Consider the following 24675-nt stretch of genomic DNA (forward strand, 5'->3'; position numbering starts at 1 on the left):
CGCCGCACCCGCAGCCCGGCCGCCGCCCCGCCCGCCTGGGGCTCCGGCCCGGAGTCGCCGCCCGGCCGGCCGCGCTACCCGGCCGGCCGCAGCGCCTTCCTTCCGGGCGGCGACCGGCTCGCCCCAGCTCCGGGTCTCCAGAAATTGCCCTCCTCCCCTCCCCCCCGCGGTCCCCGTCGCGCCCCCCGTCGCGCCCCCTTCCCCGGTCTTTATCAAACTTCCTCGGCCGCGGGGCACTGGGACGGGGGCGTCGGCAGCGCCAGCCCGGCGGGGCTCCGAGGAGTAAACAGAGCAACAGATGAGGCACTCTCGGGGACTTAAAAGATGCCAGTCGGAAGTTTGGGGCCGGGGGTCCCGGGCAGGCCGGCAGGTCGGCTCGGACCGTGCCCCCCAGCCAACCACCCCAGCACACCCTGTCCTGGCGGGGGTGGAGTGGGTGGCGTGGGCAGCGGGGCCCGGGGGACAGCCTCCGGACTCCAACCCCCCGCGTCGCCCCCGCGCCGCAGCTCAAACTTTACAAAGAGTGAAATTTCCCGTCGCCCGAGGGGCCGGCGACACCCGGACGGCCGGGGGGCTCGCAGCCGGGGCCCTGGTGCGGGCGAACTTTCGCCGGCCGGTGGGCACTTTGGGTCGGGAGGCGGGGGCGGCGAGCGTCGCCCTCCGCCTCCGCAGCCGCTTGCGTTTCGGGTTTGACGTTTGTGAGAGCTCGGGCCGCCTCCGCCGCCAAGCCGTCGACTCGTGTGTTTTGTAATCAAAGTGTGAGGCTAATAAAGGGCGGCGCCACAGCCTCTTGACTCCGGCGTGGGAGGGATTCGCAGGCATTTAAACAAAGAAACTAGTTGGGGTTGGGCTCCCAAAGTCCTTATTTGGGTGTTGTGGCAAAGCCTGCGGTCACCTTTAGGTGAAGCAGGTTACGCGAGCACCGTTTGGTGTTATATCTTGACGAGAGTACGCTCACGGCTAATAGCAGATATGGTGACTGTGATTGTAGGAAGTGTCCTTTGATTGACAGCAGGACATTTAAATACAGCCTCCGCTCCCCCCTCCCCAATTTTACAGAAACACTACACGACCAGGCCAGATGTCTTAGTCTCCCTCTACTGGCCACTTACGTTACAGCGTTCTTTTCAGTGTTCAGTGCTAGGTACATTTAGTTTTACTTAATCTTCAAGTAGTTTTATTTAATCATCTTGCATAATTCTGACAGCGACAACAGCGAAAAAGAAAACCCTAAAATTGCCACTGTAAAAGAGAGACAGCGTCCTAATTTTGTATATCGGGCAATGGTTCACAGTCTGGTCTATGCTTGGGGAATATTATTAGAACTTTGCCACACGTAATTAAGAATAAATTATCTAAAGTTCTTTTTTATTACTCGAAATAGATTTTTTTCTGTATTTTGATTACATGTAAAACTGAAATTTGAACATACCAAATCTTGCCAGTTCTATTTCTATATCCTCTGTTCCCATAATATACCCTAGGCAACCAGAGTAGATTATCCAAAAATCTAGGTTACATGTAGAATAAAACCAGAATCCCTGGTGATTATGTAAATACTTACTTTTTTTCAAGGAACTGTTTTAGCTGCATAAGAAACTTTTTCTATTGTGCATTGTAGATATGTTCATAAATTTTAGACTAGAATTTCATTTACCTTAATTTAGTTAATTTAACACTATAACCGTGAAAAACTGCAGGTAGTTTTATGGAAAATTTTGTAATACATTTAAGTATAAATTTGAAAACAGAAGTTTGAAGGGCAAATAAAGAGGGCGTGTATGAAGGAGACAGAGTGAGGCCAAAGCAAGTCTGCTCTACTTTATCACGTAAATTTGTGTGACTTCATATCTGTGCAAGTGACTCTGAAATATGTGTTTTTTTGACCAGCAGTCCTTGAGAATTTAATGTGGTTCAGATGTCAAAAGTTAGAAAATTTAGTAATAATGCCCTGTCATGCAAAAGCAGTTATCTTTTTAGCAGTTATCTTCTTAGCAATTTTCTTAATGAAGTATGAGTAATTTGGGTAACGTTAGAGAAAATAGTGTTTATTGTACCATGAAGTGAGTGATTGCTTAACAAATTGAACACATCAAAATGTTCATCATGTATTAATTATTAAACAAATATCATTTGCTTAAGTGAGAATTGGCCCCTAAAGTACTAAGGTATAGTTCTAATCTCCATGCTCTGCTTTCCTTTGGTTTTCAGGGTGGTCCATCTGCAGAGGAGGGAGGGGGGGAATAGGAGGCTGTTACAGAGAATTACCATTACCAGGATAATTTCTTGATGATTTTATCACTTCAAGTAGAAGAATTTTTTAAACTCGAGTCAGTGAATTTTGGTATAAATTTGAGTTTACTCTGTCTGGAATTTCTGACATCTGGAAATCTGAGAAGTTTTTGCCCTCATTTAGCCTGACAGGGAAGGAGGGGCTCTTCCTTGATGCTTTTTAGCCAGCCAGCAGAGTGAATGGGACCAGCTTCCTCCAGGTTTGAGGCTGTTGAAGTACTGCAACTTTGGTGTTCAGGAATTCCATTCCTCAGTCTGCCTCAGGCTTTTTTCTAAGTGGGAGGGGAGAACACTTACCAAAGTACAATGTGTAATTGATATCCTAAGGACAGTGAGCTGAGGAATTAACAGGATTTTCCTGGGAAGGTTCCTTCCAACCTAGACATGGAGTTCTTCCTCTCTGGGCCCTTGGTGGAAGTAAGACAATGGAGATCTTTCCTGATAATATCCCACCCCCTAATCTCTAGGCTAGAGGTCTTTCCTTAGTACTTTTTTTTTTTTTTTTTTTTAAGATTTTATTTATTTATTTATTTGACAGAGAGAGACACAGCAAGAGAGGGAACACAAGCAGGGGGAGTGGGAGAGGGAGAAGCAGGCTTCCCTCTGAGCAGGGAGCCTGATATGGGGCTCCATCCCAGGACCCTGAGATCATGACCTGAGCTGAAGGCAGACGCTTAACGACTGAGCCACCCAGGCGCCCCTTCTTAGTACTCTTAATATTATCCTCTACAAAACTGTATCACTGCCCTAATTAAATTGTGTCATAATGTCTTCTGTCTCCTCATTTGAATGTAAAAACCTTTGTTTACTAGTCTTTTTAGTCGCATATTCTCTTTGATTGACAAAATTAATATAGAAAAAATGCTAAGTACAGAAAAGTATTAAGAATATGAAAGTACCCATGTCTTCCAGGAATTACCACTATTTTAACATTGAAGGTATATGCATATATTTAAAAAAATCTGCAATTCATTTTGTGCATTCCACTGTTAACCTAACTTCTTTCATTAACCTATAGTTTTTCCTGTGTCTTTAATGTTCTTTGAAAACATTTTCATTGGCTCTATAATGCTTAATTTCACAGAAGTACAATACAGTATAAAAATCATTCACCTTTTGTTAGTTTTTTACCTTCTTTACTATTACTTCTTATAATTCCTAATGATGGATGGTTGACATCCTTCTAAACCATTGTGAGCATCTCTAATATTTCCTTAGAATAAGTCACATGAATTAATACATGTAAAACACTTAGAAGATCTGGCACTTGTAGGTACTCAATAAGAAATTTCCTTGAAGTAGAATTATTGGTCTCAGGGCACAGATATTTTCAAGCTTCTGGTGCCTATTGCTAGATTGTCCTCCAGAAAGGTTATTCCACTTGGTACTCTCACCAGCAGTGCCCACTTCTAGTTCCCTGCATCATCCCCAATCTAAGTTATTATTAAACTCTACCCCCAAAAACCAATCAAACACTTTGCCAGTCTGCAGATAACGAATATTTCCACCAGAAGACATACCCAGCATTCTTCACAGCAGTTCTATTCATATCATCCCCAAACTGGAACAACCTAAATGTCATCAGCAGTAGATTGGATAAATTGTGGTATATTCATTAAAAAAAGAATGCGTGACTGATAGATACATGCAGCAACATGGGCAGATGTCACAGATACAAGGTTGAATAAAAGAAGCCAGGCAGGACAGCGAATACTGTTTGAGTCTACTTATATGAAGTTCAAGTACAGGCCTAATTGGGTGACAGAAGTCAGACTGGTGCTTACCTCTGCGGCGGGTATTTACCGAGAGGAGGCCCAGTCAAGGGAGCTTCTGAAGTTAAGGAAATGTTTTATATCTTCATCTTGGCTGGTGGTTACATTATGTACACAGATGTAAAATTTCACTGAGATGGATGTGCACTGGAGATTTTTAAAAACTATTGTAATGGCTGAAGTGTACTTCAAAGTTTAAAAAATTAATAATTCACCAGTTTGGTAGCTGACATGTGGTATTTTGTGATTTTGTTTCTTGTCCCTGTCTTTAATGGGATTGTCTCTTTTGTTTTATTGTTAAGTATGATCTTGGCTTCGGCCCAGAGTTTGCAATGTGTGTGGCGCTGTTCTTGGTGCTAGGAATATAGCAGTGAACAAAACAGTCCTTGCTCTCTTGTAACTTCTATTCTAGCGGGGGAAGATAGATAAATATATATGACAAAAGAAAAGGAAATTGAGTTAGGAGAAAAGAAAGGCCTGGGGATAGTATAAGGCCACTTTTATATGGCGAGATTATGGAAGGCCTTGAGAAGGAGACATTTGAACAGAAGATATTCTGGATTTTACTCAGAGCAAATGAGTAGAGGAGTAAAGAATTTGACTTAACCTTCACAAGGTTCACTCTGGCTGCTACTTGGAGAATAGACTGGAGGGAGGCAAAGATGACAGGCTGACCAGGAAGAAGGCTCTTGCAGTCATCCAGGTGAGAGATGATTTTAAAAGTTGGAGTCAGTTTTGATAATTTTTCAAATGTCATATTAATTTTTATTCCTGAAGCTTGAATGAGTGAAGAGCTTTGTTTATGAGAATAGAAAATTTTTATCTAGAGTAGTGCTTCTGGATAGCAGTTTCTCAGGTCCTCACTCTGAGTCCGGGAATTCACGCAGACACTTATTGAATGCTTTCTGCCACGTGTGAGGCTCTGTTTTGATTGTGTTAGATGTATTAATTAGCTCATCTATTTCTCAACTTCTGTTTCTTAACCTTGCTGGATAAGTGCTATTATTATTCTTATTTTACGGTGGGATCTGAGGGTTAGAGAGGTCAGCAACTCGCCCAAGGTCACAAAGCTAGAAGGGCATAAAGCTAGCTGATCCGAATTCAGGTGGGTTGACTCCTGAGCTCACTCTCTTGACCAGTAAGTAGATGGTACTGGGTTTCTCCCTCGTTGTCTGTCTTTATCCTGGGGTGTGAGGGGGCATAGGTGGAACAGATACCACAGGGTTCCAGAGAGATACGTCTAGAGCCATTGTGCCTTTGTTTCTGTTCTTTTTAAATTATTGTCTTAAATGTGAATATGTTAAAAATGATCATAACTGCTTTGGTAACAGTTTATAAAATATTTGAGAAGTTTTATAATTTAACTCTGTTTTCGTCTTTGTTATAATGGATTTCTTATTGGGGTGTATTTTTATTTTTTAAATTAGGGCTAAAAATTATTTTTAAAATTGATTTTATATACATTTTCCTGTAATGATGAAATTGCTTTTAGTGTTATGACATAAACTTACTAGGTGAACATATATCTTCCTATAAGAGAACAAACAGAGAACTTCTCAATATCTTTTTTTAATGACAGTTAATCATAAGAAAATATATGAGCATTCTTTTCATGTGTTTCACTTATAAAAGTGAATATATATACTCGATCTTGCTATTTGAACAAAATCTGTTTTGATGTGGGAGTCTCACCTCAAGCTGCTTGGAGGCTTGAGTGACATAGAGTTCTCTCATCACGCCTTTTTTTTTTTAAACTCTAAGTTTGGGGCAGGTTTCTGCTTGGTATGCTCTCATATCCTGTGTTCTTAGGTATGAAATTGAATTTACTGAATATCCAAGGGGAAGAATGCCTTTATATTTGATGATCTGAAGTGGGGGCTCAAGAATAATGGAACAGGTGTAGAGGAATTTGATTATAAAGCAAACTTTGGTTGGTTTGAGCAATTCAAACTCCACGATAATGTGCACAGCTTTTGAACAGTTGGACAGTATTGATCTTGCAGCTGCTACCAAGTTTCTGATTCTTTTTGGAAGTGACATTGTAATAATATAGTGCTCGTTTACTTACTTTTCCATTAATATTAACACTGATTTTTCCCATGAATTATAGTGTGATTTACTGGTAACCTGGATGATTTTAGTATGTGTTTCTGAGAGCTCTGGTTCTTTTATTGAAGAATGGTTTTTAGAAACCAAGGCCTGGCATTAGGGTGTTCATTGCCATAGGCCTTCGCAGGGGACAGAGCTAGGAAATTCACTATGCACACACATCTTTGTTTCTGTTCTATCTATCTGTATGTTTTAAAGCCTATGAGTTTTCAGGGTGCCTGGGTGGCTCAGTCGTTAAGCGTCTGCCTTCAGCTCAGGTCATGATCCCAGGGTCCTGGGATCGAGCCCTGCATTGGGCTCCCTGCTCAGCGGGAAGCCTGCTTCTCCCTCTCCCACTCCCCCTGCTTGTGTTCCCTCTCTTGCTGTGTCTCTCTCTGTCAAATAAAATCTTAAAAAAAAAACAAAACCTATGAGTTTTCATAATGATAACTTTGATTCTTTTTTTTTAATTTTATTTTGTGTTATTCACCATACATTACATCATTAGTTTTTGAGGTAGTGTTCCATGATTCATTGTTTGTGTATAACACCCAGTGCTCCATTCAATAAATGATAACTTTGATTATAATCCAATACTAACGGGTTCATTTTAGCCTTCCCCCTTTCTTTACTTGAAACTTTTTTGTCCAGCACTGAGAAATCCAGCTCTCATTATCCACAATATAGTTATGTTTTGTTCCTTCTTCGTGTTTACATAAAGTAGTTCTAGAATTGCTAACCCATACCCTTGTAATAAATTTACTGACTAAATTACAGTATTTTTTTTTTTTTTTTTTAAAGATTTTATTTATTTATTTGAGAGAGAGAGAATGAGAGAGAGAGAGCATGAGAGTGGGGAGGGTCAGAGGGAGAAGCAGACTCCCTGCCGAGCAGGGAGCCCGATGCGGGACTCGATCCAGGGACTCCAGGATCATGACCTGAGCCGAAGGCAGTCGCTTAACCAACTGAGCCACCCAGGCGCCCTAAATTACAGTATTTTTTATCAGTTTTTTTGTTCTTAGCTTTATATCTATAATATCTTTAGCCTTACAATATCTAATATATATCTATAATATCTAGCCTATAATTTCCAGTTATCTATAACATCTAGTCAGCCCCTGTTTTCCACACTTAGCTTAGGTTCTGTTCTTTTCTCCCCCAGTTTAGCGTGTTATGCCATTTATTTATAATACAGTTGGGTTTGTTACTGTTTGTGTTGCGTTTTTGATTTCTCCCACATTCTGGTTGGTTTTAATTATTGGTTTGTATTTTGTAAAATAACACCAGGGTTCTAAGAAGTTTGAGTTATAGGAAAAGGTATACTCAGAAGTGTCACACCCTCTTCCATCTCTCCAATGTCTTTCCATCCCTTTTCCACCCACCTCTCTTTATTTTCTGGTTTATCTGGTGTGGAGTTTTTGTTTCTTTTCCCACAAATGGGCAGATGAATGTGTATTTTCTTATAGCTACTTCCTTTACACAAAGGGGTGGCTTATGATAAATACTCTGCTTTTTTTCCCCACCTAATAATATATACTGGGAATCATTCTGTGTCAGCTCATGGAGCTCTTTCTTATTCTTTTTAATAGCTGTATAGTACTCCTTCATGTGGATGTTCCCTGTTTTATTCATTCTCTTGTGTATAGGCATTTAGGTTGTTTATAATATTTTGCAATTATAGATAGTTACAAAAAATGTATAACTTTGTGTGTATGTATTTTCATATTGTTGGAGGTATATTCAGGTTAGATTACTAGAAGTGGGATTACTTGGTCAAAAGATAAGTGCATATGTTTTGTTAAGATTACCAGATTTCCCTCCAGAATGGTCGGACCAGTTTGCATTCTGACCAACAGGGTATGAATGTGCATCATTCCCCACATTCTTGTTATCAAACTATGTTTTCATATTTTTTAATCTTTGTCAATCCAGTAGGTGAAAAATGGTATCTATGTTTTAATCTGCATTTCTCTAATTACAAATGAGTTTGAACAACAGTTCGTATATTTGAAAGCCATTTTCTTTTTCTTCTTTTTTTTTTGAAAATTATGTGTTTATAGCTTTTTCTGTCTTTTTTTTTTAAAGATCTTATTTATTTATTTTGACAGAGAGAGAGAGAGAGACAGTGAGAGAGGGAACACAAGCAGGGGGAGTGGGAGAGGGAGACGCAGGCTTCCCGCCGAGCCGGGAGCTCGATGCAGGGCTTGATCCCAGGACCCTGGGATCATGACCTGAGCCGAAGGCAGCCGCCTAACCGACTGAGCCACCCAGGCGCCCCTAAATAAATAAATCTTAAAAAAAAAAAAGCTCATCTTTGCTCCAGTAATTTGACATGCCACTTTTGTCATATGCTGAAATTCTCTATATACTTGCATCAGTTTTGCACTTTCTGTTCTTTTCCACTGATCTGTTTATCTACTCTTGTACCACTACCACACTTTTAATTATGGAGACTTTTATTGTATGTTTTTAAGTCTGGTAAGACTAGTCCCAACCTTGTAGTTAGTTATTTACAGTGTTTTCTGGCTATTCTTGCAGGTTTATTTTTCCATATGAACTTTAGTAGCAACTTGTCTAATTTCATTAAAAGCTTGTTGATATTTTGGGGTGCCTGGGTGGCTCAATTGATTGAGCATTGGACTCTTGGTTTTGGCTCAGGTCATGATCTCAGGGTTGTGGGATTGAGCCCTGGGAGCAGCTCCGAGCTCAGCATGGAGTCGGCTTGAGATTCTCTCCCTCTCCGTTACCCTCTGCCCCTCCCCCCACTCTCATGCTTGCACACACTCTCTCAAATAAGTAAATAAATTAAATATTTTTTTTAAAAAGCTTGTTGATATTTCAAAGCAAGAAACAGATTCTTAATTATAGAGAACAATCTGATGGTTACCAGAGGGGAGGGGGTGGGGGGATGGATGAAATAGGTGATTGGGATTAAGAAGGGCACTTGTCCCGGTGAGCACATGGTGATGTGTGGAAGTGTTGAATTACTACATTGTACACCCGAAACAAATATAACACTGTATGTTAACTCACTGGAATTAAAAACTTTTTAAAAAAGCTTCTTGGTATTTTATTGGTATTACATTGAATTTCTAAGTTAACTTAGGGAATTGACTTTTTTGTGATGTTGAGTCTTCTGTCCAAGAACAGGGATGTCTCTTTATTTAAGTCTACTTATGTGACTTTCAGATATGTTTAAATTTTTTTCTATAGATTTTGCACATGTGTTAAATTATTTCTATATATTGTTTTCTTTGTTACTATTACAAATGAGCTTTTCTCTACCATTTGCTTGCTCATTGGTTATTGGTTGCATATATGAAGATCTGACTTTTTTTAAGAGATTTTATTTATTTGAGAGAGAGAGAAAGAGAGCGAGAGAGAACATGAGCAGGGGGAGGGGCAGAGGGAGAGGGAGACGCAGACTCTCGGCTGAGCAGGGAGCCCGTCCTGGGCCTGGATCCCAGGACCCTGGGATCATGACCTGAGTTGAAGGCAGATGCTTAACCAACTCTGAGCCACCCAGGTGCCCCAAGATTTGACTTTTGAATGTTACTTTTATTTCCTCCTAGTTTACCAAAAGAACTGTTAGAATTCGTTGTATCATCAGTTCACTAGAGGTTCCTATCATATGCAAATAGAGAGTTTTTCTGCTTCTTTACCTATTCTTCCTCTAAATGAATTTTCTTACCTAATTGCACAGGCTTATATCCCTTACAGTGTTAAGTAGTGGTGGAGATTGTGGATATCTTTCTTTGTTCTTCATTTTCGTAGAAATGCCTCTATTTTCTTCTTAAATTGGGTACTAGCTTTAGGCATAATTAATCATATTAAGAAAGTCTCTTTTAAATTTTTTAGTGTTTTTATCATGAATGGATGTTGAATTTGTCAAAAGACTTCTTCAGCACCTATGAAGAGAACCATATGCTTCTCCCCCTTACATTTGTTAATATGCAGATAACATATTTTTAAATGTACTTTATCATTGGCTGCTGTGAAGACAGCCTCATGTAAAAATATTTTTCACTACATGCTTCACTATTGGATACGTAAGTTGTATTCTGGTGATGCTTTGTACCTAAGTTTAAAAATGTTATTCTGTATCTAGATTTTTTTTTAATTTTTCTTTTTTTTTTTTAAAGATTTTATTTATTTATTTGACAGAGAGAGCACAAGTAGGGGGAGCGGCAGGCAGAGGGAGAGGGAGGAGCAGGATCCCCGCCAAGCAGGGAAGCCTGATGCAGGGCTCGATCCCAGGACCCCGAGATCATGACCCGAGCAGAAGGCAGACACCTAACTGACTGAGCCACCCAGGTGCCCCTAGATTTTTTTTTTTAAGATTTTATTTATTTATTTGACAGAGAGAGACAGAGAGGGAACACAAGCGGGGGGGGGGGGGGGGGGGGGGAGGGAGAAGCAGGCTTCCTGCGGAGCAGGGAGCCTGATGCGGGGCTCGATCCCAGGACCCTGGGATCATGACCTGAGCCGAAGGCAGACGCTTAATGACTGAGCCACCCAGGTGCCCCTTCTGTATCTAGATTTTAAAATGCCACTGCTTGGAGAGCCTGGGTGATTCAGTCCGTTAAGCGTTAAGTGTCTGCCGTCAGTTCAGGTCGTGATCCCAGGATCAAGCCCTGTGTTGGGCTCAGGGGGAAGTCTGCTTCTCTCTCTCCATCTGCCCCTTCCCTCCCTTGTACCCCCTGACTCATGCTCTCTCTCTCTCAAATAAGTAAAATCTTAAATAAATAAATAAATAAAATACCACTGCTTTTGGTTATTTTTAGTATGAAAAATTGACAAATAGAACTGACATAGAGGAACAAATAAACATTGAGCAAGTTACGTATATATGTATATATATAAATATATATAATAGGAATCTCTAAAGCATTAATGATCCAGGAATTTCTCTAAAGCAGTATTTTCTAATCTGTGTTTTGTGAACCCCAGGGGTTTAGGGTATCCTGGGAGTTCATTTCTTTTAATTTGTCTTATAAAAAGACAAGGATTTTTTTTTTTTTTTTAATGGATTAGCTTGAGTGCCTCTGAGTGTATATATGAACAAGCATTCATGGGATGGTTAGTGGAAATCAGTTGAATGTTATCAAGATTGAGTTACTGGGTTGGTTTGTCATTCAGCTGAGTGCTGCTAGCTACCATGATGGTTTTGACTTTAATTTTTTTTTTTTTTTTAACATTTTTTTTTTTTTAATTTTTTATTTATTTGCGAGAGAGAGAATGAGAGACAGAGAGCATGAGAGGGAGGAGGGTCAGAGGGAGAAGCAGACTCCCTGCTGAGCAGGGAGCCTGATGTGGGACTCGATCCCGGGACTCCAGGATCATGACCTGAGCCGAAGGCAGTTGCTTAACCAACTGAGCCACCCAGGCGCCCTAATTTTTTTTTTTAAGAGAAAATTTCAAACACACAAAAGGAGACAGAATAGTATAATGTACTCCCATGTTAACCATCACTCTGCTTCAGTGAATATCAGTTCATGAGCAGTCTTGTTTCAGTTAACCCTCCTCCTTCCCTTGCATTTAGTTTTTTTTTAAGATTTTTAATTTTTTAAGAAATCGCTACACTCAACATGGGGCTTGAACTTACAACCCTGAGATCAAGAGTTGCACTGAGCCAGCCAGGCACTCCAGCCTTTAGTTATTTTGAAGCAAATTTGTGACAATGTAATTATATTTGTGCATATTTTAGCACGTATATCTAAAGGCCTCTTTTAGAAGAAATACCATTATCACAACTAAAAATAATTGCCAATTCCTTAATATCATGAAATATTCATTGTTCAAAATTCCAATTGTCTCAAAAATGGCATAACTTTTTATATTATCTGTTTGAATCAAGATCCAAATACAGTCCACACATTGTGATTAGTTCATATGCCTTGTAAATCTTTTAATCTGTAGCAGTAGTTCCCAACTGGATGGGTTTTGTCTTCCCCCACAAGATGCTTGGCAATGTCTAGAAACATTTTTGGGGTGGGGGTGTTGCTACTGGAATCTAATAGGTAGAGGGCAGGGGTGCTGCTAAACATCCTGCCCAGCACAGCCCCTACGAGGAAGGACAGTGTCAGTAGTGTTGGGAGACCCTGAGCTGTAGGTTTTCCTCATATTTCTCATTTTCCTTTGCAATTTATTTTTGGTAGAAAGTGGTTGTTTGTCCTTCAAAGTTTTCCACTTTCTGGATTTTGCTTATTACATCTCTGCTGCATCTTTTAACATATTCCTCTCTTTCCTGTAAATTGGTAGTTGGATCTAGAGAAACTTGATCAGATTTAGGTTTTTTCCTCAAGAATATTTTATAAGTGGGTGGTATAGTCTTCAATCAGGAGGCATAAAATGTTTGGTTGTTTTCTCTTTTTGTCATGTTTACTGCCATTGACAAATGCCAGTATCCATTCATTTATTCATGAGTGGTTCCAAAATGATGATAATTTAATTACATAATTCTTTTTCAATTACTAGCTAGAATACTTCTCTAAAGAGATTTTTCTTTACTTATTTGGTTACCTAGTGGTACAGTTTGTATAGGAGAGGCAGAATTAAAGGTTTCCCTTTATCACTAGTTTTGGAATTAATTGGCTCATTCACATTCTTTGTTGGTTATTCATTAAAGAAAAGCTTTAATGAATAATATTTATTACCTTTAAGCAACATAGACAAGTAAAAAGATGAATAAAAAAAGGGTTCATGTCTCTGACCACATACCTGCTAATTTAAAACAACAAAACCAAAAAAAGGAGCTAGTGAGAAATTCAATCAATAAAGAAAGATTAAAAAAGGAGAAGTGAAAATCTTTTGTCTCCTTCCTACAGTCCTTTTCTCCAATGGCAAACACCATGAACAGTTTTGAGTTTCCATCCCAGAAGGCAGGGATCATACACTGTACGCATGATTCTATACTGTACTCTTTTTCATTCATTAAAATATCCTGGAGTTCGAGGAGCGCTTTTTGTATCAGTATATACAGATATCTCATTCTTTTTAGTGGTTGCATAGAATTCCATTCTGTGGATTTACCATAATTAGCCTGGTTCTCTGTTGATGGATTCCTCATCTGGTTTCTCCCTCTTTCTTTTTTCCTTAGTACTTAATAGTATATATTTTTGTGTGTTTATCTTTCTTCTTGACAAGCATTTGGGTATCCTTAAGGTACGTTCCTAGTGTTACACATTTTGAAAATTTTTTTATCTGTAGTCTTATTTTATTTTTAAAAAGATTTTATTTGAGAGAGAGAGAGAAAGAGAGCACAAGCGGGGTGAAGGGCAGAGGGAGAAGCAGACTCCCCGCTGAGCAGGGAGCCCGATGTGGGACTCGATCCCAGTACTCCAGGATCATGACCTGAGCCGAAGGCAGATGCTTAACACGGAGCTACCCAGGCGCCCTGTAGTCATATTTTAAAATTTATGTTCTAAAGGGACATAAGGAACACTGATACTGAAATATAAGTTTTTGAGCTTAACCATACTAACTATGCAAATTTAAGATGCTAATTTATCAGGGCAGTAAGTTACATTCATCAGCTAATTCTAATACATCAAAAATCAATATTAAGGAACATACCATGACATATCTGACTTGTATTTTATTATGGGGAGGGGGGAATAAAACACTTTCAGAATGTTTTGTGAAGAAGTGCAGAACTTCTGTAATTTAGAGGTATAGTTTTCGTTGAGCACAAAACACAGGAATTTCAAACATCTAATATTGAATCCTGTTTATCAGTTAGTAATCATAACAGTCTGACATCACGTGCAGTAAATTACAACATTGTTCAAGCTGGGAGATACCATCGTAGATAATTCGGTAATTCAGTGGTTTTTTATGTGCAAAGGCTGTTTTTAGATAAGCAGTCACTGTTTGACAAAGAAATTGGAATGATGTCCACTGTGGTCCTTTTGATTTATATAGTGTCTTATGGATACTTTAGTATTAATACATATAAAAAAGAAAATTAAATGGTCCTGGGGATCTGCCTGGAGGTCCTGGAGGTATTCTCACTGCTCAGGAGCTCCATACACTTAAAAAGAAACAACACATGAACTAAAGTCAGAACAATGGATCAGTTTGGCTATCATCCTCACCGATTTACTGAGTGACAAAATATGGGACACAAGGCACCCTGGAAGCAGAGGCTTTCTGGCCAGTTCCCATCAGTGACGTCAGAAACTTTCTGTGGTGACCACATGAGAGCTTTCTCCCCCAGAGCCTGCTTTGTGGGGTCATGGGGTTTTCCTGTTCTCTGTGAACTCCCACAGTGCCTCACCTATCACACACACGACACTGTAGATATGCGGTCAGTCCTTTTTACTTTATTGCTTTTTGAAGTAAGCTTGGGGTATAAATAGTTTTATCTGCAGATTAGAGGAATTTGAGTCTTCTTACTTAATTTAACTTGTCACGGGTCTGAGTCATATTTCTCTCTTACATTCTTCCTATTTCAGTACTTTTTTAAAGCTAATTTTCTGTGTGCCTGGTCCCTTGAATCATTTTTTTCATTCTTTTCTTTGTTGTCTTTCTTTCTTTCCCTTCCTTCCTTCCTTCCTTCCTTCCTTCCTTCCTTCCTTCCTTCCTTCCTTCCTTTCTTTTCTTTTCTCTTCTCTTCTCTTCTTTTTTCCCTCCTTCCTTCCTTCCTTCCTTCCTTCGTTATTTTCTGTATATCAAAGGATCAGATCCCATGGTTACTGAAGAGCAGAGTCCTTTCTGTTTGATTCAGGAAATTCTTTCCTCAAACCTGCTTTTCCAACCATCCAAATGTCAAGTACTCAGTGCTGGACTCTGCTCCCTAATTTTCTTCTTCTTGCCTCTCTGTGGGCATCCAGCCTGTGGTAGGAGAGATCAGATCCTCTGATGTGAAATTTTTTTCTCAGTGTCCTCATTCCTGAACCGCTTGTTAGAATTGATTATCCAGGGGTGCCCAGGTGGCTCAGTCGGTTAAGCATCTGCCTTTGGCTCAGGTCATGATCCCAGGGTCCTGGGATCAGCCCCGCATCAGGCTTCCTGCTCAGTGGGGAGTCTGCTTCTCTCTCTGCCCCTCCCTCCTGCTCTGCTCTCTCTCACTCTCTCAAATAAATAAATAAAATAAAGAATTGATTACCCAGAGTCTTTTGTATACCCCTTTCTCTCGGAAACACCTTGTTGGGGCTGCCCATCTCTTCGGGAGTGTTACCCTCCCCCAGGAACTTATTCACTCACTTCCTGCCAGTTGCAGAGTGCTGGTTTTCAGCCTTACTCCTGGCCCCAGGCCTGCTGCACGGATCCTTCACCAGCTCCAGTGCTCGGAGAAATTCTTCCGTTTCTTTGGACAGAGCAGAGGAAGACTGTGACACAGACTTCTGAGGACTTTAAGATCAAGTGATGTTAGGATATGGCTGACTCTCTCTAGCTCTTCCTCTCCACCACATCAATGATTTTTTGTTTCCTGACCACCATCATGGTTTCTAACCTATCTCTGTAATGCAATGTTTATTTAACATTTTTCTTTAAAACAACTTCAAAGGGATTTGGCTTTTTCAATTTAATTTTGTCCTAAACAGAGGTTATCTGTTAAATCACATGTTTGCGATGCTCACTACGTATTTTAATATTTGTGAGAAAAGACACATTTATTGAGATAGAGTCTTTATCATATAAAATGTGTACAGGTGAGATTGTCTGAAGGTTGGTGGTGATTGGTGAAAGGATAGTAACAAGCACAGGGAAAGAATACACATTTCTTTAAGGGAAGTAAGGGATAGAACTTAACCAAATGAGAACGGCTTTATGCAGCAGGAGGTCCAGCAGCAGGACACACTGTCCTGGCCTTCATTTCTCATAAACGTGTCCCGTGCCAGTACAGTGCCGTCTGGGAGCTGGAGCCCATCACGTCCAGCTGTCCTTACAGGGGTGTTGGTGCCGAGGTTCTTGGGGTGCCTCCCGGTTTCAGCGGTAATCTTGCCTGCCCAGCAAGTGTGAGGAACTCCTCTTAACCTTAGCATGCTCCTCAGTACTTCTAGCAAGATGGGGTGACTTGAAGATCAGCTTCTCAGATGTACCATCTTCCTAGCAGGCTTTAAGCCTGCTTGACTCTTCTTCCTCCAGGTATGCATAACTCTACACCTTGGGAGCCCTGGAGCTAGATCAATGGAAAGTAACTAGAAGGTGTGTACACACGCAGTAGAAAGAAGGGATCCTTAAATGAGGAAAGGTAGTATATCTAGTTTGTTAGAATGCATGGATTCTTGAAATAAATGACATTTTTTTTTTTTAGTACTTTTCATTCTTATTGTTTTTGAAGTGTCAGTACTGTACATCTTGCATTCAGCCATTTATATGTGAGACAGTTTGCCAAAGTTTGCTGTCGTATGGAGAGATTTATTTTCAGATGTATGAAATTTCTGGAAATGTAGCTTCAGAAAGAAAAGGAAACCGCCAAGTCATTGGGAATTATCTTTAGGTATATTAGAACCCATCCCCTTTTGTCCGTTCAAGGACATGGCTTCAATAATTGCACCCCTGCCCCCCATATCATTTTTTTCTCAAATAGTATATAACTTTCATTAAAAAAAAAAAGAGAACATCCTTGTCCTGACATTCCCCCTTCATCTGCAGCCCCATTTCTTTACTCCCTTTATAGCAAAATTCATCAAAAAGAATTGTCCGTGTTTACTGTCTCCAGTTTTGTTTTAGTTCTTTTTTAAATCTCTTTTTTTCTAATTAAGGCCCCATTCTCCCTGAACTCGATCGGACTTTGATCTTTACTACTCGGTGGTAGCAGTCTTGTCAGAATGACCAGTGAGCTTCCCATTATGTGGCTTCTGGGGACTCCCTATGCTGGTTTTTCTCCAGCTTCACTTCTTCTCCTTCTCAGTCCTCATTGCAATCCCTTCCTATCTCCCTGAGCTTTTAACACTGGAGGACCCCAGGGGTTAGCCCTCAGTAGTTCTCTTTTTCTAGCATTCATCTGATCCCCTGACTTCAGCTGTCATCTGTATGTGGATGATTCCTAAATTTTTGTCTCCTTCACAGATCTCTCCCCTGAGCTGTAGTCTTGAATATGTAACTGCCAACTTCACGTCTCTCCTCGGACGAGCACTAGCACGTCCCGTCCTCTGCTGTGTCCGCACTCGAAGCCACAACTCCCTTCCCAGGCAGCCGTGCTCCTCCTCCTGCTGGCTTCCCTGCCTCTGTTAATGGCAGCTCCTTCAGGATGTTCAGGCCAGAATCTTTGGCGTCATCCTGATCTCTTCTCTTTTAATGTGCATTAAATTCTTCAGCAAAATCTTGTTGGCTTACCTTCGTAATCTCACCCCTTCACATGGCTCCCCTCATATAAATTGAGATTATTGCAGTAGCTTTCTAACTGGTCCCCCTTCTTCCGCTAGCACAGGAACCAGAGTGACACTTCTAAAATATAAGTTAGGTCTGGTGACTCTCCTGTTGGAAACCCTCCCAAGAAGCCATGTCACCCCGCGTAAAAGCCCCTGGGCCCTGCAGAGCCTGCGGCCTGTGTCCCGCAGTGCTCCCGGGCTCGCCTGCCGCAGCCGCACCAGCCTGCTCTCCGTCTCCTGCGTGGCCCTCAGGCTTGCCCTCGCTTCTCCTTCCACTTGGAGCATCTGTCCTCAGCTACCCCAGGGCCTGTTCCCGCGCTTCCGCTAGGGCGTTTTCTCATCGTCCTCTTCTCAGCGAGGCCTTCCCCAACTGCTCTAGTAGAAAATAGAGAATCCCTTACCCCCGACACACTTTTTCCTCCATAGCACTTGTGATTATCAGACGTATATTGTATGGCTACTCGTTCGTTTTTCTGTCTCTCCCCAATAGCATGTAAGCTTCGAGAATGTGGACGTTTGATTTTTTTGGTTTTGTGATGATTATATTTCAGGTGTCCTGATAGTGCTTTGAACGAGTGAATGGCTGAGTTGTAGAAGACATTTTGGGTTCATTTTACAGCACAGTTTATCCCTTGATGAAGGGAAGAAGATGGTGTGAAGTGTGTCTCTTACCCACATACAATGTTATGGCTCCTAAACTGATAAACCAGTATAACGGTCTGCGTCTCCACCTGCTCATATTTTTCCTGCTCTCACCTCCTGGGTTGGACATTGCCCTCTAGGGGTCTCTGTGACCTAATCTTTTCTACCCAATCCTAGCTTCTTTTGTTTTCTTTTCTCATTCTCAGAGCTATCCCCCTGTCCACACCCCCATCTATATGTTCCCTCTTCGTCCCCCTCGCTACACACACACACACACAGATACATAAATGTAATTTAGTGTAGCACTTTCCTCTTAAGCATAAGTCTCTGGAAATTCCCTAGTCATCACCATGATTTCTTCTTCATTTAAAAATAGTTCCTGAAGTGCTACTTTTCTCTGTGGAACTTTGCTTAAGATAGCTACGATATTTTAATCCCTTTTGTCTAAAAGATTGCCCTCTTTCCATCTGCTCCACGTTCCGTTCTTCTGCATGATGGCCCAGACTCATAAGAGATTCATGGTAGCTCAGCCCAGTGCTGAGACTGCCCTCAGTGGCGGAACAGAATTTGTCTTGAAGATTCATCAATTTTAGGTATGTCTCTGGAACTGATATATGATATGTTGCTAGGAATGATTATTTTTCCCTCCGGAGAATGGCTGAGGTCCAGTGATGGTTCTTCCCCTCCTACACAAATCAATTGCAGGTTTCTTCATCAAGTTGGACAAGTTTTCTTTAATTTTTGTTCAGGAAGTAAGTGTTAAGTATTACTTATTAATTAATATTACTTGTTAGCATTATTTATTTAATCTATACCTATTTACCTCTGATAACCTTATTATATGCATTTTCTGTATATACATGTTCAGTGTTTATCCCAGAGACAGTAGAGGAATAATATGGAGAAGGGTGAAGAACACAATGAGTATTTTTTTTTCACAATGAGTATTAAGATGAGCATATGTATGTATACAAAGAATGAACAAGTTAAGTGGGTATGCATAGTAGTTTGGCTAGACTGGAATTTTACATATGTAGCAGGTTCTGTAGGAGGACCACCTTATTTCCATTGGCTCTCTGTGTTTCCCTCTCTATTTCTATCTCTGTCTTTATCTCTTGAAGACTTCTTGGTGAAAGCACTTAAGACTTGACCTGAGGACTTTCTCCAGCTGCGGGAGCTCAGCACCTTGCATTTGAAGCAGGCAGGAAATGCTGGGAGGTTAATGCCCCTAGGATAGCCCATCTACCATTGTCTTTTGGGAAACTGGATAAATAATCTTGCTTCCTCTTCCCTTGGGTCGGACCAGGCCCCTTCTACATAGTCTTCCAGATGTCCCCAAAGGGGTAAATGCTCATTAGGGTACATACGCATTATGGCTTCTTCCAGTCTCACTTTGACATGCCTCTCCTCGTGTTTCTGGGGATCACCTGCCATGTGAGCATCTGCACTCAGATTTATGTATCAGGATCTGCTTCTTGGAGACTCCAGCCTAAAGGAGTAGAAAATTATTAATGAGAAGAAGGGTCATAAATGAGAGAGACTGGGTTTGAAAGTAGAGTTTGGATTCCCTTTATTAAATAGCAGATAACAGATTTTTTACGTGATGGTCATATTTGTGTATTAATGACTGTGTAATAAGTGTGCATTCATTTACTTGTATCTATGTGCAGATGTACTGGGAATGTGACCTACAAAGTAGAATCTGGAAGCTGCTTACTTACCTCATTGAATAGTTTTCTGGTTCTGCTATGTGGAAAAAATGTCTTGCCCTTAAGTTTATGTGTGATATGTTTTTACTTTGAAGCTGTTTGCTCCTGTTTTATTTCTCCCTTTCTTTATTCTTTTCAGATTCCTTCTTTTTCAAATGCTAGAAACATTCTGTGTAGTGATACGTAACCTTTAGCATGGGTACAATTGCAATGAAGTATTAACCTTTCACAGATTAATCAGCATATAAAAACTAGCCACCACTTTGCCATCTTTGAGGAATGATGTGGTCTGCTGGAATAAAATTTTCCTCTAACTGAAGATTCTCCTTGTGAAATGTGGTTGAATGTCCTCAGAAAAGTTGCTCAGGAGGTAGATATTCCTCATATGTCAATTACTTGTAGAAGGATTTGGGTGGATACATTCTGCTCTCGTAGAGAATATTGCACTATTTAATTATGATGACTAAGCGTCATGGACCTTGGTTTGCTGTGCTGTATGGACTGCGGGTATGTGTGGGACCGTGTGTGTGTACTAAATTGCCCCAGACCAGAGGTACTTACTGGTAATGTTTCATCTCCTTCCTTGCTATGCTTTCCTGCTCTCTCTTACATACTGCTTCTAATTTTCTGTGTTTTTGTAATTGGAGAGAAACTTAAGATTTCAGTGGGGAATGAGACAACAGGTCTTCTTAAATTGCCCACTCTGTCATTCTGTTACATTTGTGATAGGATGAGAACCACCAGGAATGGAGTCAAGCTATGCAAAAGGGATTTGGCAGATACCATTTAAATAGGTTTGGCAGGCAAGGTTAGAATTTTTAAAGTCAGAGTGCTTGTGAAGCTGGAGAGTAGCTTTGAATTCTTGTTACCCTGGGACAGAAGCTCTGCCTGGTGAATAAGAGTAGTCCTGGCTCATAGGTAATTTTACCCAGAAGACACTCAGATGGCTGGGCTAGTGATATGGTGTGTCTTGCTTCTTATGGAGTCTTATTTGACTATGGAATCCTTCTGTGAGTAACCTTAACTCCTGTGGGACAGTTTAAGAAATGCTCTTTTGGAGAATGCTGTATAGGCAGTCCTCACTTAGCACGGTTCTGATATGTACAGATTTCAGTTACCATGTAAAGGAAAATTGTTTCTCTGCTTACAACACTTCTAACACCAAATGTATGGATTTTCCACACTAAGCAATTCCCCGGTTCTCTGCAGATGCCAAGTGGGTGTCTTATAATTTAATTCAATTCTGACACTAACTACCTGGAGTTAGTGCAGAACCCACTTAAGGTTTAGTCCTTAAGGGCTTGGTCCCACAAGACTGTCCCCCTACTTCAGACACCAGTCACAAATAGTGGGTTCCTCGGTAACCTACACTTCTGTTCGATGTGGCTACAAATGGGGGTTCTCATGACCCCCTTTTCAGGTTTGATAATTTGCTATAATGGCTCACAGAATCCAGGGAAACATTTAGTATTACCAGTTGATTATAAAGGATATTAAAAAGGTTGCAAATGAATAGCCAGATGAAGAGGTACTTAGGGCGAGGTCCAGAAGAGTCCCATATGCAGGAGATTCTGTCCTGTTGGGGTTTGGGATGTGCCAATCTTCTGGTATGTGGATGTATTCACCAACCCCAAAGGGCTCCAAACCCCTTCATTTAGGGTTTATGGAGGTTCCATTACATAGGCATGACTGATTAAGCCATTGGCAATTGGTCATTAATTCAATCCCCAGTCCTTATCCCGGCCTCGGAGGTTGGGAGTGGGACTAAAAGTTACAACCCTCTGATCACATGGTTGCTTCCTCTGGCAACCAGTCCCCATCTTGAAGCTCTCTAGGAGGCCACCAAAAGTCATCTCATTAGCATAAACTCAGGCACCATTTGATTGAAGGGAGCTTGTTAGGAATAACAAAAGGCATTACTCTTATCAGGAAATTAACAAGGGTTTTCTGCACTCCTGGGCCAGGAACCAGGGATCAAGACCAAATACATATTTCTTCTTCTGTGGTTCAGTTAAATAACACTAGTTTCCCAGTAACATAATTCAAATTTTAGCTACCGTGATATATTAACTGTGCATAAAGTACAGTCTTTGCTGCTAGCTCTTCCATATGTGGTCAGCGAATCTGTGTGTAAATAGCAGGTGCACATCTGTTCTTCAGTTCATACACAGACAGGAAAGCATGTTGTTTTGCTGCTTCCTTGTCTCCCAATGATAAACCCACATGACACATGGCAAAACTGGGTTATCAAAAGAGGAAGTGCTAATAAAGATGAAAGTGCCCAGCAGAAACAAAAAGTGATGTTTCTGGAAGTGCAATTTAAATTGTGCATAAATGGAATAATAAATAACTGATGGAAGGAATGTTAACACTGACGCCATTTGAGAGACTCTAAATACACAGCCAGAGAAACTTAGTCAAGGCAAATTTTATGGCATAATGTTTTAAATTACCCTTACTTACAGGATTTGAAATAGGATGGTCCAGTCTTTGCTGTTAAGCTTTTCTGGACAACTCAGGGCTACCCATTTCACTTCTTTTTTTTTTTAAGATTTATTTTATTTGAGAGAGAGCCTGTTGGGGAGGGGGGAGGAGCAGAGGAAGAGGGAGAGAGAGCATCCTCAAGCAGACTCCCTGCTGAGTGTGGAGCCCCACATGGGGCTTGATCCCAGGACTTGAGATCATGATCTGAACCGAAATCAAGAGTCAGATGATCAGCTGACTGAGCCACCCACGTGCCCCCATTTCACTTTTGATGGATACTTCTGATTTTTAATTGAATTGAAATTCTCTCAGATCTTCTGGATAAAACATGAAATTCCATGTAGGGTCATTTGTTCTGGATTATGTCAAGCTTTCTGTGGTTCAGAGCCCTATTCCAGCTCATCCGTCATTGAAAATGAAGAAGCTTGCTAAGGATGTTAGTGGTCCTCCTCACAATGCTACTTTAGATCCTAACAAGAAGTTCTCTAATAGAATCCTTTCTCATGGCTTAGCATAGAATGTGTGGTCTCTGCCTGTAGATGCGGGCACTGAAGATTTTACAGGAGGAAAAAGGTTACGAAGGAACTAGATCTGTTTGAGTTGACTTCTGTCTTTTGTGGCTGACTCATCACTAAGTGTCTTCAGTGTAAAAGTTTATGACTTGCTGTTATCTTTTATCCCAGGGTGTGATCTCTTAGCCCTGAATATATTAAATCTTCTGTAGGTGTCATTAGACCCTAGGAATATATAGCTTTCCTTCCCATACTCATAATGGGAAATAGGACTGTCAACTGGGTTGAAATGTTTCTGATGGCTGTTGGTTCATCTTTTAAAAATCCATTTCTGTTTATAATCTATTTAATCTATCTGTTCTTTCAATAGATACCCTACTTGGAAAATCAAGATAGGGACACTTAGGAGCTACATGAAAGGAAAACAAAATAAGTGGTCATAATATATACATCTGTAATAAACAGGGACCCTTTCTGTACAACAGGATTATACCTGTGACTGAAACTAAATAGTCAAGAATACTGCATCCTTTTTCATTGACATAAACTAATGGACATTTCAAAATGAGATCTCAAAAGAAAAATTCATCGGACATTTCAAAATGAGATCTCAAAAGAAGAATTCATCAGTTACTTATTCCCCCCCCCACATCCATTTTCTACCCCTATATATTTGCAGAATTCGTATTTAAACAGGCTTCGGGATAGTAGCCCAAACTAATGCCTCCCAGATGTGCTTGGAATTCCTGCTTTGTGTCAATCAGTAAATATTTTGTGAGCATCCCCTATGTAATCAACTTCAGGTAGATCTGTGGGGAATAGGAAATTCTGAATTATTAAATATTACTTATGTCTTTAAGGAACTGAAAGTCTAGTTGGAGTAACCAAGTTTCCATAGGAAGCAGCTGTAAATAAGGTATTGTGCTAGCCTCTGTGCCCAAATACCATTTCTTTGCTGAGCTGGCTGCAAAAGAATTACCTGGGGAACTTGTTAAAAATAAAGATTATTGGGCCCCACCCATTAACTTTTCCCTGTAGATCTAAGGTGGGCTCAAGGATGTGTTTTTCTTTTTAAAAATAAGCAATGCACAGCACAAAAGATGTAGAAGGTTATATGGTAAAAAGCAATTGTCCCTCTCCATTGTGCATCCATTCCCAGTTTCTTTCCCAGAGGCAGCCACTTTCACCAATTCTTTTTATGTTGTTGCCGACTAGAGTCAGCGTGCGTTTACAGACATGCACGTGTGGTTGGTTGGGGGTGGGGTGTTATACAGACTGTCCTGCACCTGGCTTTTGTTGTTTTCCAGCGTATCTTAAAGATCTTTCTCTATTTCTTCCTACAGAGCTTAGTCATTCTTTTGAAAGGCTGCCTCCTAGCAGCTTATAAAAGCTCTGCAGGGGATTCTGTTGCACAGCCAGGTTTGGGAGCCGCAAATAGTCTGCGTGTTAAAGGAGCTTAGAAAAAGTTTTCTTGAAATATTAATACTTTAAAGTCTTGCATTCCACAGCAGGGAACTAGATTCAGCAAACATTTCATGTACTTCTAGATTTAGGTTGCTTTAGAATAAATTTTTACATAATGTTTCTTACTTATTACGGTTATTAGGTAAAATTTATCAGTCAGAAATACATGAAGGCAGTAGTGTATATATTGATATGCATACTGATAACCTACTTTTAAATTCCTTCATTAACTGAAGAACATTGCCAGGGGCGCCTGGGTGGCTCAGTTGGTTAAGCGACTGCCTTCGGCTCGGGTCATGATCCCGGAGTCCCTGGATTGAGCCCCGCGTCGGGCTCCCTGCTCAGTGGGGAGTCTCCTTCTCCCTGTGACCCTACCCCCTCTTCTGCTCTC

General features: G+C 40.7%; 1 protein-coding gene across 1 annotated transcript in view; it reads left to right on the top strand.

Moving 5' to 3' along the window:
• The window catches only part of KDM7A (lysine demethylase 7A), an 82816-nt gene that overhangs the window by 820 nt on the left and 57321 nt on the right, over window positions 1-24675 (top strand). The gene's annotated exons all lie outside the window — the stretch shown is intronic.

This window comes from Phoca vitulina, unplaced genomic scaffold (assembly GCF_004348235.1).
Source record: "Phoca vitulina isolate PV1807 unplaced genomic scaffold, GSC_HSeal_1.0 scaffold4, whole genome shotgun sequence".
In the NCBI taxonomy this organism is placed as follows: Eukaryota; Metazoa; Chordata; class Mammalia; order Carnivora; family Phocidae; genus Phoca; species Phoca vitulina.